The sequence below is a fragment of the Alligator mississippiensis genome, chromosome 1, assembly GCF_030867095.1.
Source record: "Alligator mississippiensis isolate rAllMis1 chromosome 1, rAllMis1, whole genome shotgun sequence".
NCBI classification, from domain to species: Eukaryota; Metazoa; Chordata; order Crocodylia; family Alligatoridae; genus Alligator; species Alligator mississippiensis.
Window position 1 is genome coordinate 415433990 of NC_081824.1, and position 14301 is coordinate 415448290.

At 45.9% G+C, this 14301-nt stretch overlaps 1 long non-coding RNA gene and 1 pseudogene across 1 annotated transcript in view; both read left to right on the forward strand.

Moving 5' to 3' along the window:
* Positions 1-14301, forward strand: part of LOC109284114 (uncharacterized) — a 39646-nt gene that overhangs the window by 11452 nt on the left and 13893 nt on the right. The window lies entirely within an intron of this gene.
* On the forward strand, positions 12712-12957 carry LOC132247953 (U2 spliceosomal RNA; annotated as a pseudogene).

Consider the following 14301-nt stretch of genomic DNA (forward strand, 5'->3'; position numbering starts at 1 on the left):
ACGACCTGGCACAGCAAGGAACAGCAGGCCTGTGCAGACAAGCTGCCTGCTGCTGCTCACTCTATGCTGCCCTGGCGATGCCCCTCCTGCACATGCGGCTGCAGTGAGGGCAGCAGTGTGGGGCTGTGCCAGTCAAAGCTGCCCCACACACAGTGGACTCATTGCCAGGACAGCATGGAGCTTGCAGTGGCAGGCAGCATCTCCATGTTGTCCCACTGTTCCCTACTGTACTGGGTCATGCCTGCTGGGCTGCAGAGGCCCCGGGGTAGGGCAGCAGGGTGGGAGCTTGAGCCTGCAACCCACGCTTGCCCCCACCCCTGCCTCATGCCCTTGGAATTGCGTGCAGCGCTGGGGAGCCAGCCCCGCCCCCATCCCGCCCTCCAGACAACCTGCCCACAGCCCTGTTCCACTCCCCTCTCCCTGCTGGGCCCTGCAGATGCACATTGTGGCCCGTTTGTGACCACTGACGCTATGTCACCATAGTGCTTTGCTATGGTAGCGTCACATGTAGATGTGCCCATTGTTGCAGCCCAGGAGGATGAGCATAGAGGAGAGCTTGTGACAAGACTATAGGAATAGGTAGTTAGAGGCATCTGTGACAAGTATTTGTGGAGGGGAAGAGGTGGGAAGCAAGGTGAGAAGCTGACCTGAACCTTAGGAGGTGAAGAGAAGAGAGGGGAGGCATGGAGGAGAGGAGGAAGGAGAGACTAAAAGATGGTTGTATGTTGAATGAGAGCTTGAAGTGGTAGAGTGGGGAGATTTATTCCCTATTTTCTAGTATTCCAAAATCATGTTTACAGGTAAGAAAATATATACAGTAACTGCCTGCCTGTTATATGTTGCATGGGCTCTGATCCAAGAAAAATAAACAAGCTGCACTGTTTTAAAGACACATTTAAAATGCTTATGATAAAGTTAAAATAAAATGTAGCCTGAATTCTAATTTCTGCAACAGAGTAGGTGGAGAGAAATATATAAATTGCAAGAGTGAAGTGGAAGCCAAGGCATTGACTATGCACAGATTCTTTACACGTTAAACTTAAATTGACTTTTAAACTCAGTTAAATTAGTGTGAAGCACTGAATAACCACTGTTCTTTTAGTTTGAGTGGCTCAGATTGGTTTATCTTAAGTTATTAAGGAATCAATCTAAGATAGTAATGTAAGCCACTCATAAACTAAAATAGATTTGTGTACACATGCTTATCTCAAGTTTACTGTGTTGGGTTAAAAACACACCTTTGTTTAAACTGCTTTACATGTGGACAGTGCTTGAGTTTGGGCTGTCTGTGTTCTGTGTTTCCCTGACTACAGTTGATGACAGAGCTCTGTGCAGTGCTTCAGTTTCTAGCTATTACTCTCATAGATTAAGTTGATAATGATTGTAGCAGGGAAAAGGACACATAATTTAGAGTGTCTGAATTTAAGCTTTGCCAGAAGAGTGAAACCGGCATCCATTTTCAAAGAAAGACATTTTAATGTATATTTATCTGTAATTCTTACATTCTCTTAGTGATTTGAGAGTTTAGTTATGGTTTGGGTTTTAGGAATTTTATTGGTTCTTACTCATTTATAAATATTTCTTAAACATTTCACTTCACTTTTAAGTAGCCAGATTGAAAGGATAAGTGCAACACATGGTTTTAGAAGTGCAAGTTCTATTAAGTTTTGGTGTGGTTTTGTTTTCACATACGGACTTTTTTGTTGCAGTAACTTCTTTTTAATACCTCCAGCCACAAAGTAGTTTCATCTCAGCAGATGTCTTAAGCCTAGTTCAGCTGCATCAGCAGATATTACTGTGATGGTATTGCTCCCTTGTGACTATGAACAGGGATTTTAGTTTTTTTTTCTATTTAAGTGCTGGCAACATGGTTATTTATAACAAGGAACATATTTCAGGACCATTTACTATATCCCTATCTATTTCTTCAATCTTTGTCTCAGTAAATAAAACCTTGAGTTCAAGTTCTGATTTTTCCCCCTCTCCTCATGTAGTTTTTGCTTCTCAAACAACAGCATGTTTGAGAAATCTCTGAAAGTTCTGCTTGACCAGTATTATACTCTATAGTGGACTCAGCAGCGCTAAGCAAACATTTTCTTTACAGTGTTAATTCTTCACCTACCAAACTAAAAGTTAGCGACGCTGCTTTTTACTGCACGTGTGTTTCAATCTTTCTGACATCTGGAAAAAGTGGTTTCTGACTTGGTCCTTCCTGTATAACTTCTATTTAAACTCGATTCACAAAAAGATACAGTGTTTGCCTATGGTTTGGGTGATTAAGGCTACTTCTCTTTTTGCCTGGCAGTGCTACAACTCTTTGGTAGAAGGAGCCCCAAAAGAACTACTAAGGGAATTGTCACATTTTATGATGTATGAGCTTCTCCTTTTTTAAATTTTACCACAAGAAAAGAAGGAGCAGACTTCCATCTGCACAGACCTATTCAGCCCTGCTTAAAGATTGAGGTTTAGAGCACTTTAAAAGTTTGAAAAAAAGGCCCAAATCTGTAAATCTTGCTCAGGCAAAATCCCCATTGCCTTCAGTAGGTGCTTTGCTTGATTAAGTCCTGAGGGCCAAACTCTTAACACATGCTCAAAGCCTGAATAAACAAGTTTTGAGCAAAGGGGGGGGGGGGAGCTGTTTAATAGAGCTGGGTGGTAAGACAGAATCTTTCCCTTGGATGGGAGGCAGTAATGCTGATACTGCAACCTAAGGGCTAAAGTAATAGTGGCGGTCTCTAAAATGTCCTCTCCAGAGGTGGGTGCATCTACACGTGCAATTAATGTGACTGAATTAAATGAATCCTGACCTCACCATCTACATGTGTGTTTAAGTGCAGTAATTTGCTGCATTGCCAGGTACCCTTGTATCTGCCAGGACTATCTGGCAGTGCAGTAAATTAGTCTACTGTTCCCTAATTGCTGCAAATGTGTATATAGCAATGCTTTACTGCACAACAAATTAGTCTGCTGCGCAGTAAACTGCCATATGTAGACGTGCCCAGAGTGTTTTATAGTGAATGAATACCAAAGACTCACTGGCCACTCCAGCATCTTCACTACCCTGTTCTTGTGCTGAAACAGGGAAGGAATTGTTTCCTTAGTGATCTTCATTTTCTCAGGCTATATGCATGCCTACCCAGCCTCTACCATGAGGTAAAGCAAATCCAAGGAGCCAAATAAAGCATTCAGATATAGTCATTCAACAAGGTGAGGAAACTTCTCCCACCAGGAGTTTTCCGCAGAGTTGTTTCTGCCTAAAAGAACCAGAGTGGAAAAAAATAATCTCATCTAAGGCTTGTCTATATTCATAAATAGCCCTGATTTGACAGTCAATAAAGCTGCTCTAGTTTTGACCCTTGTGTGTTGACAAAGGCAAGCTGGATCTTGTACTGTTTGAATGAACTACTGTATTTATTTGAATATAGGACAATGCTGAATATTTACATTCTATATAAAGAAAAAATTATATATAACTTTCCAGGTATAGAATCTATTGCTTTGAATTTGTCCCCTTCCCACTCCTACAACAGGGAAAATAAATATGGGGGGGGGAGAGAAGGAGGGAAGAATGGCCCCCCTTGTTTGTCCTCTGCTCCCCAACTTCTTTTCCCAGGGCTCCCTCTCCCTCCCGTACTGTCAGACTCTGCTCTCCTTGAGCACATGAAAGTGAGGGGTAAATTTGAAAACACTGAATTTTAAATAAACATATTTGTTGTAATTTGAATATAGGAACTTACTATAGATACCCATAGACTTAGTTCACCCATAATTGATGCATTTTACCTTTTTTGCAAACTGCTGCAAGTTTCAGCACAGCTACTCCATGAATACAGTCTTGAGAATCACTTTTGTACCTGCTTATACATAATACTGTTGACTTGACACATGCCAGATCAACACTCAGGATCTCAATACTGAGCTGTTAGATAGGAGGGTGTGATACAAAATGATACACACACACACACACACACACACACACACACACACACACACACACACTACACAAACACTCTATGGGTTTATACACACTTGCACATAAACATACAAACACGCACTTCCATGGCTATGTGTTAACACTAGGGGGCATTTGGGGTAACTTGGGCTTGGGGTCAAGGTGCCAGGGTTACTTGGGGTCAAGGTGCCCTGGGATTACTTAGGATCACTTGGTGCCCTGGGGTTACTTGGGGTCACCTGGTGCTGGGGTGGAAGCAAGAGAAAAAGCCGGGGTTTTAGAGGTGGCAGAGAGGGAGATGAGATGGCAGATAGAGGGAGAGAGATAGAATGAAGGTCAGAGGGGCAGAGAGCAGAGACTGGAGCAGGGCCAGGAGGTCAGTAAGACAAAAACTCAACTCAGGGATCCAAAATAACAGTTTTATTAAACAGCCAACATACTACACAGCCCCACAAAGTTATTGGTTCCCATACACACACACAAACACACCCACACAATGGGGTAGCAGCAGAGGAAAGGCTTAATAGAGGGATTTGAGGTCCAGGTATGTAGAGACAGAGTTCATGTCCCTTGCTTGGGGGAAGAAGGTGAGTGATAGCTACCTATCCCAGGCTGAGAGTTGATCCTCCATGGCCAGTTGGGGTCTTCTCTAGCAAGGTGTTGTCTAGAGGGGGGTTGCTGGCAGGGCCTCTGGGTGGATAGGTGGTGTGGTGTAGTGCTGGCCCAGATGGAGAGGGCATCCCAAAGAGATCACACTTTTATAGGGGTGGGCTACCTATGTCTCCTATGGAAAGGACATGTCCAGGTAAGGACAGTCCTGCTCAGATGCATATGTGCAGTTCTAGGTGTTCTCATTGTTTGGTGGGACACAATGGTGGGTTGCTGGTTTCCGTAGGGTCTTTGTCTTCCAAGTGTTGGGTTTCTGTAGGTTCTTTATCTTTCAAATGCTGGGTTTTATGTCTGTTCCTGGGTGAGGTCTGTGGTTCCTGGGTGAGTCAATACAAGGCAATGGTCCAGTCCTTGAGTTGATCATTCAGTAGAGGCCTGCTGCTGTTGTACCGCAGGCACCTTCGTTCATTCCCATTCATTCAGGAACCAATTTACATGAGACTGGTTAGACATGAGTCACAGTTACAACATACTATACAATAGGTTATACCCAGGCAGGGGACACAAGATGGAGGCTTGACATATAAAATGGAAACTTGACGTTACTTTACAGACACAGGCCTAAATCATATAAATTCAATATAAAACAGTAAAAATCAATACAATCATAATAGGAATATAATATAATACAATATAAAACAGTAAAAATCAATACAATCATAATAGGAATATAATATAATACAATATAAAACAGTAAAAATCAATACAAACATAACAGAACGCTATTTACAATATAAAAGGGACTTGTTACTATAAGGGAGTATAAAAACTCCCTTAGTTTACCTAGTATTACTTGTAATCACTTGTAAGAAATAGGGAGGGCAGTGAGAAAGTCAGAAATGGCTGGGGAAGGGGAGGGAATGTATTTTTAAGTTAAAAAAAAGGAAAAACCTGCAGGGTTTACTACAATACAAAGTATGCATGATATTTGACCAAAGTCAAAGAACTCTTGATTCATCATATAGTTCACTGGGATGGGCCCTAGCAGAGTCAACAGCATTTCAAACCATGATGACCACACACACCAGCACTGCTCAGTATGTGTGTGTACTCTAGATACTTCCAACAAAAGAACCATGTGCTAATTAGCCCCCACTCATGACTGGGACCAAGTGCTTTTGTCATGCGTTCTGGAAGTCTCCAAAAGTTTATATGCAGATGGGGTACAGATCTGCCTGGTCTGTCTCCATCTCATGAAGGGCAAGGCTTCAATAATCAAATGTAACAGGCTGAGAGAAGGGGTGACAAAGCCTTTCACCTCCATAGACATTTGATTATGTTTGCCAGACATTTAAGGCTGATGAAGAAACAGGAATAATTGGAAATAGAAAAGAAAGGTGCTTCTGAGCTGTGAGAGTGAAGAGGAAGTTGACATGTATTCAGTGTAGTGGTTCACTATGACTTGAGGAGTCAGCACTGAGGGATTCTGAGAACAATGGACACTATATCTGATTTAGGAGGGCTGCCCTAATTAATTCTTGTGGTAGGTTTGCATCAGCATTGAAAGCCTGATCAATGCCTTAAAGGCAGAGAAAGGGACTGACAGAGCGTCAGGGTGTAAGAAGTAGAGGAGGGACACCTGAAGCTCAAAACAATGGCAGTGGTGGCAAATAAGCTTGAGGTGGAAAAAGAGCTGCAGAGCAGAAATGAAGATCTGGAGACAGATGGAGAGTGGATGAAAGTGGAGAAAAAAGGAAGAAAGAAGGTGACAATGGGAGGAATAGCGGAGGCAAAAACAATGAGAGTGATGATGCCAGAAGGAAGACAGGAGCACAGGAGTGTGGGAGACAGAGGAGGAGCATCAGGAGAAGCAGAGGATGGCAGGAGCATGACATCAAGCTGACCCACCAGGAGTGGCATGGCAGGAAAACATGGAAGAGGCACTGAGAAAAGCTGGAGAGAAGAGGAGGCTGAGGATGAAGCTTCCTTTAACTGGTGATGGGAGGCAGATGGGATAGATTATGAATAGATTTGATTTCCTGGAAAAGGTACTGTTTGAGATTTTAGAGGTAGTCACAGCATCTCACCAGCCTGATTTTTTTCTCAAACTGAAAGACTTGGGAATTGACTCATTGGGAGAGAGAGAAGGGCATGAAACTTTTGGAAGAAATATGTAGAGGAATGTGAAAGGGAGGAATTAAGAGACATAAAGTTCATAGCAGCAGTCAAGAGAAAGAGTGATTATAGTTTAAATGTACACAGGTTTACTATAAGCATAAGACTTAGAAAGATGGATTGAAAAGTACGTCAAAAGGGTAATGTTGGTAAAGTAATGGACAAATATGGTATCTGGATGGGGTCTTGGAGGACGTGAGTAGTATCACAAGCATACGAGTGGACCTTAGGTGGGGTGCTGCACCTCTCATCAGTAGGTATCTGGGATTTCCGGTTCCCATGGAAAAACAGAGAAAACCACAGATTTCCTTATTTCAGAGAAAACATGGATTTTCCCTTTTAGCAGAGATACCTGTAGATTTCTCACTTTTACAAAGAGCTCTGCAGGCTGGCAGAGTTCTAGCCTGCAAGAGCTGATTGCAAAAAGGGCAGGAAACCCTCAGCCTTGCCAAGAGGGGGAGGGAGAAGGGAGGGGCCTGAGGCTGTCAGTCAGCCAAGGCTTGGATCAGGCTTACTGTTTTTCCTGGAGCCTGTGAGGTTAGTGGGGCTTGCAGGAGGCTGGGGGCCCCTCTAGCAGGGCTGGGGGTGGGGTAGGAGCTGGTCCTGCCTCCACCCTTGCCCTCACCCACAGCAGGATGGCAGGAGTCGGGGAGCTGGCTCTGTGCTCCTTCTGCTGCAGCAGCCACTGCTTTCTGTTGGGGGCAGGGAGCTGTGGACCTGGGTCATTGGCCCCAAAGCCCTGGCAGCTGGGGGCCCCCTCCAGCAGGACTGTGGGGCAGGGGCAGGGCATGTCCCCTGCCTGCCTGGCAGCGGCAGGCACATGGCATGATTTGTGGGGCTTAGCCCCAGCCTTCTGCTGCCTATGCCTCTCAATGTGCTACAGATGAGAAGGAATGGGTGTGGCAGGGAAGCTTTGGGTGCCTGCTTGCAGCAGGACACCTGTGGTGCCTGTTACTCAAAGGGCCTGAGTAGGCAGCAGAGGCAGCCTGCAGGTGACTGCTTTCCCCAATAAGAAGTCATTTAGCTGGCAGGAGACTGCCTGATTGGGGAAGAGGGCCCAGCTGCTAGCTATAAGAGCAGGCTTGAGCAGTAAAGCCAGTAACAGTTGCTGCAAGCACCCAGAGTCAGAACATTGCCCGATTGGAGCTGCTGCTCAGGAACACCTGGAGGATAGGGTAGGAACTACTGAGGATAGCAGGAGGTTCTTGGTCATGGGGCATGACCTAAATCTACACCCTGCTGGGGTTGGATGGTGTGGTGGGGCTGCTTCTGGCGGGATAGCTTCCAGGAAATGTAACACCTGTGCCTCCCCAGTGAAGGAGGAGTATGGGGTGCCAGAAAGCCTCAGCCTCCGCTGCCTTGCAGTTTACCCCATGGAGGGGAAAAGCTAGGGGAGCACACCCTGGCAGAAAGGCACAGGGGCCCAGCATGAATGGTGTGTTCCCCCGGCAGCTGGGGGGAGCATGACTAGGCTGGCAGCAGCGGGAGCCCAGTGGTGGTAAGCTGGGAGCTCCCACAGATGCCGCTGGCACTGTCAGTGGGGGGCAGAGGGGAAGGGCGGTGAGCGCCTACCGGGGTCGGCGACAAACTTGCAGGCACCGCCAACAGTGTTGGCAGCAGCTAGCAGCGATCGTGGACCACCCACAGATGCTGCCAGCAGTGTTGGCGGTGCCTTTTTTCAGGGGGTGCACCACCATGCTCAGGGAGTGCACGCACACCCACGTGCACCCCCTACGCATTGTCCCTGAGGCCCAGGCCTACTGAGTGGGGCCTGAGGCAGGGTCCAGGTAAGTTGACAGATGCCTGAGGCCCAAAGGGGTGTATTGTCCAGAAGGGTCCAGGTAAGTCACCAGATGCCTGAGGCCTGAACAGCTCTAGGCTGAGTCAGGGGGGCCCAGGTAAGTCGCCAGATGCCTGAGGCCTGGAGGCTCCATTGAGGGGGCAGGATTCTAGGGACACAGTGGCTGTGTAGAGTAGGGCCTGAACACAGTCTGAAGGGCTGCACGTAAGCTGACCAGAGTAGTGGCAGCCAGCAGCCATGTAGAGTAGGGCCTAAGATGGTCTGGAGGGCTTCACAGGTGCTGACTGGACTAGCTGCACCTGGCAGTGGTGTAGAGTAGGACCTGAAGATGGTTGGAAGAGCAGCACAAACGCTGACCAGTATAGTTGGAGTAGAGGCCCCAGTGAGGGGCATGAGTTAAAGGCCCAGGCACGTCCAAGGATGCTTGAGGCCTAGTTTAGACCAGAGCCTAGAGCATAGCAGAAAGGGGCCAGGGGAGTAGTAGAAAATCTAGATGTCAGCTGCAAGGCATGGGACAGGGTATAAGGGGAGGTTTGTCACCATGTAATATGCACTTGGCATCAGGCTTTAAAATGGGCAGCCTCCTGTCTAAAAATAAACAACTTATTGTTTACATCAAAGCATGGCAGGAAAGTGTAGGCGGGCAGACTGCCCAAACAGGGAGGACAGCCAGCATGGGGAGCAGCCTTGGTAGTTACCCTGTTACTATGGGACATAGAGCAGCAGAGTGCCCCGAGTCCCTAAAATAAACTGTAAGGTAGAGGGACACTTGTATTGATGGGCGTGTGTAGCCAAAACGGGGGCCCTAAATTGAAGTGGTGGGATTTTAAAAATATCACTTCAGTTTAGGGTGAAGTAAACCTCTGTGTCGTTTACTCCCAAGTCTTACCTGCCTCTTTGGTGGCAGGGAGGGGAGGGTGAGCTGCCGGCGGGAGGAGCGGTCCCTGGGCTGCAGGCGATAGGGTCTGGTGCTTCCCTCCGTGGCAATGGTGGCCCCCCCCCCACCAGGTGGCATCCACCTGCAGGCACCCGGCTCAGGCAGTCCTGGGGGACACTGCAGCCGTGGAGGGAAGGATCAGGTCCCCGCGCAGCTCATGCAGGCAGGCTACCGAGGGGAAAAAAGGAAAAAGATCAGGCTCGCCGCTTTTTTTTTTTCTTCTCTCTTTCTCTCCTTTGGTGGAGTCTGCCTTCCCGGGCTGCTGCCAGGCTGCTTGCACAGTCCCCGAGCCGAACAGTGCCTGATGCTTCACACTGCAGCTGCAGGGCAGCAAACTAAAACTCCTTGGAGGTGTTTTAGTTTGCTGCGCCCCAAAGTCATTTAAGGTGCATTACACCACCAAATGTGCTAAAGTGGCTGGAATTAATGTACGATATGTTGCCGATGTGTGCAAACACCAACACCATAAAGTACAAATGCATTTAACCCGCTTTAAAGTGTTGTGCACACATGCCCCTCATTTCTTCTACACACACCCGGAGGTGCCCCAAAACTTTTGTAAGTATAATCAGATCCCCTGAGGAACAGCAAAACCCAGGGGAGGACAGCAGGGTTTGGACACTGGGGTAGAAATGGCGGAAGAAACAGAGGAGGGTGAAATTTCTATGATTGAGGTAGCGCAGGAGCTAGGAGATGGAATGGAAGGGAAGGTGGGACCAGCGAACAGTTCAGACAACAGAAGTGGAGACAGAGCAAGAGAAAGAATCAAGGAAACAGGTCAGGAAAAGAAAGAAAATGCAGGGGCTAAAGACCAGGTAGAAGAAACCTGATAATGAAGGAGGTGAGTATGAGGAAGAGCTGGAGAGCAGTTTCCTGCTGCTTATACCTCTTGGCTCTAGTCTGAAGGGGAGAGCAGAAACTAGGAAATAGTAGGGAGGTGGGACTATGGAAGCCTTCCTAAATGGGAAAGAAATCCAGCAGCTTGCAAAGGCTAGAGGAATGCAAATGAGAAGAGTCTATCAACAGGAGCACTGGTACAGAGGAGCCTTAAAGGGACAGGCACACTCAGCTCAAAGCAAGCATGGATTAACCTTAAAGGGACAGGCACCCTTATTTTAAAACAAGCATAAATGGCATTGACAATAGTTTTGCTTAATGTCAGGAGTATCTTAATAAGGACAAGATGGGAATAGAGCGAAGCAGTGTTGAATCAAGTAAGGGCAGAAATAATCTGCCTACAAGAATGTGGTACATCAGGGGAGAGAGATTATAAACACATTGAGAAAAGACGGCGATGAGGACCATCTTGGTGGTCGGGGACAAATGAGAACAACGTAGTAGGGATAGCAATGTTATTCAAGACCCTAGAGCTGAGAGCAAAGCAGGTAGAAGTCATCAGTGGCAGATTACAATGAATGCTACTAGAGTTGGGGAACCAGAATTAGAAATTTTCAATGTATATGCACCACTGGAGAGGAAGGGAAGAAATGCGCTGCTTAGAAACCTAGTGGTTTAAGTGGTCAGTGGGAGACTGCACTTAATAGTGGGAGATTTCAACTGTATAATCAAAGTGAGTGACAGAGCATGGGAAGGAAGAAACAGAGCTTTAGACAAGTCATCCAGACTGTTAACAAATATAATAAAAGAAGAGTCGCTAAGAGATGTGTGGGCAGGGATGAAAGTTTTTACTAGAACAAACATATAAATGTAGCAGTTAAAGACTTTTGGTAGAAAGAGTGCTAAAGCATACATCAGAGTATAGAGAAGCAGTGGGGGCTAAACTGAATAGACCAAAAAGCATCAAAATGGGAGTGGGGAACTGGAGGGACTTAGAGAAGCTGGGCCTTCAAATAAGAGAGAGAGAAATCAGAGTGCTAGGGATCTCGATGGGCGCTAAAGGAAAAGGTAACACAGTAAAAGCTCCGTTAACCGGCATCTTACAAGCCAGCATACTCTATTAAATGGCATACCAGCTTGTAAGGTAAAGTGAAACTGGAAGTGCCCACCATGTCCCGCAGGTCCTGCGGGGCCCGTGGGAGGGGCGGTGATGCTGCGGGAGGGGCGGTGATGCCCAGGATGTGGCGGGAGAAGCAGTGGCCTAAACATTTCAGGCCACTCAATTAGGGGGCATATATGTATGTTCTTCTAGAATGCCAAAAAAGAAAGGTTGCCTAGATCTGAACTGTACAAAGCAAGAGAATTGGGGGGATGGGGACTGCTGGACTTGGGACTGTTTGTTTATGTGAAATATGTGATACGCAAGGCAGTAACAGAAGAAGAGGGGAAAGCACCACATATCATCTGATTTCATGCAGTTGCAATTTTGAGAAAGTGGGGAGTATATCAGACATCTTTGAAGAATTAATGGGCATGGCAACCACCCATTTCATTACATCAGGATGGAAGGTTTCATGCAGAGGTATAAAATAGGGAAGATAGGGCTGGAGGTCCTGGAGGATCATAAGAAATTGATGAAAACAGTAAGAGAGAGGGGCAGGATAGTACCAGTGGGAAACTTCACAGAAGCATAAGTGAAGAAGGTGTGGGGAGTGGTGATGGGTAAGCAACTAAAAGGTGGTTCTGGTGACCTAACATGGATGGTTGTAAAAAATACCTTGCAGGAAAGAGGTGCAACACTGATGGAGCTTGACAAGCGCATCAAGGTGCCCAAAAGACAGGTGCAGGGAAGAAGAAATGGTGGAACATGTGTTTTGGGAGTGTACATATGCAAAGGGGGTGTGAAAAACAATCCACTTTTTTCCTGAGTATCACCAAAATAAACCTGTTAGCATGGGAGATGGTATTATATGGACTCATACCAAAGGGACTGGAGGAAACATTATTAAGGACTTCAGTAGCATGTGTTAAAACTAGTTTATGGAAAGTAAGAAACCTCTCGGTGTTTAAGGGGTTGAAGTTCACTGAAAGAGGGTGCCTGAAGCTGGGTCTGCATGAACTGAAATACTACATTGATCGGGACAAGGAAGAGATTGGAGGAGGTGAAGAACAAGTGGAAGAAAAAAGACTGGACAAACTTGTTTCGCTGAACCAAAAGAGAGGGCTGATGGGAAAGGTGTAGAGTTTCCAGTAGTTACTGGGGTAGTAGTTTTTCATGCAATTCTGTTGGGAGAAAAGGACTTCTGTAAGGGTTTGTTTATTGTGGGAAGCTGATGTATGTTGTTTAAGTGTTTAATCTATGTAGTTGCATGTTTTTGGGGGGGGGGGGAAGGGTTCCTATCAGCATCTCAGCCTTTTGGCTATGATCAAGCATTTTTGGCACCAAGGGGAGGGTGTCAGGGCTGGCTCTGTTCCTCCCAGTGCCAGCCTGATATTATAGGACCTCCAACTGTTTTTGGTTGGTTTGTTTAGGAAAAAAAAAGTTCCTATTAGCATTTTTGGCACAAAGGAGGGTGTCAGAGCTTGCTTTGGCCTTTCCCAGTGCTGGCCTGGTATTGTAGTACCTCCAGGCCTGGTGCTCATTGCCTCCTGGGGGAGCAACTGCCTGTTGTTTTGTTTTTAGCCCCCCCCCCCCCCCCCCCCCAAAAGGCTTCTATTAGTATGTTTGCTCAATATGAGCTTTTTTTTTTTTTTTTTTTTTTTTTTTTTTTTTTTTACAGGATGCACTGTTTTGGCTGCATTTAATCAGCTTTATAGCTGGATTCCATTGCTGAGCACAGGCTGCTTCTGGCAGCAGTTTAAATACATAATATATTTAATGAGGGTTTCTTATAAGAAAACATAACATGAAGGTTTTTTTCCCCCCTGCACCAGTTTGCGGGGGGAAAACCCTCACTTTATATTATGTAAATATGGTAGGTGTTTTTCACCTTTGTGTAAGCTTGTTGGTCAGCACTGGTGTGAATATACAGACTGCTTGTTTTTTTTTTTCAGAACCAAACCCATGCTTCCAAGCTTTCTAGGATCCTTAGTATTTTAATGGAAAAATATGGAAGAGGTAGTTCAGTGTACTTAGGCTGCTTCACAGCCTTCTTTGTCTTCCTCTGGGTGAACATCATAGTCCATATTTTTGAAGCTCAGGAGAATATAATTTGAGGATATTGCTCGCTTGCATCATAATGCCTTGTCTATGTGGAGACAGGGTTATTTTTAAAATGCTAGTCAAAAAATATTTTCTCTTCTACCTCTTAGCAATAGATCCCAACATAAGGCTTAACAAAGTAATTTATAGAAAATAAAATTGCTTTTCCCTTTGCCAGTTTTGTCCTACCCTATCTTGATCTCAGGCTATTTAAAATAAAATGATAAACTTCCCTTATGCATGCTTCCCTTCAATGTTTCAACATCCTTGCCTCTAAGCACTAAAATCCATTCACCATTTATCCAGAGCTGATTTCACTGTTCTAAAAATGTCTTCAGACATGGCTTTTTTGTATTTTTACAAAGCATTCGCTACAATGAGAGAAACTCAAACCAAATCGGAGGCTTTTGTGGGGTGTCAAGTGCAAGCATTTCTGTAGCTCAGCTGGACTATCATGTGTAAAGCCTGGCAGACAGCATGAGTTGCTGGCTGCTAGAGGCCACTGTGGAGGCATCTTTCCTATGACAGTTTGTCCTGCTGGATTGAAGCAGGAAGAAGCACCCATTGAAGACTAGAAAAGAGGAAAAGTCCACTAGTATCTATTCAGCTGATGGGGGCAGAGGATGAGGGGCCCCTTACTAGTTCTGGGTTTCCCCAGCTAACCTCAGCCCTGGAGGGGTGCTGTCAAGACTGTAAATGTCTGATCAGCTATCCTGTGACAAGACCCAGCTATGATTTAGTACCACTTAGGCAGCACCCTGACACCTCAGTACTCTGTGGCCCTTGGC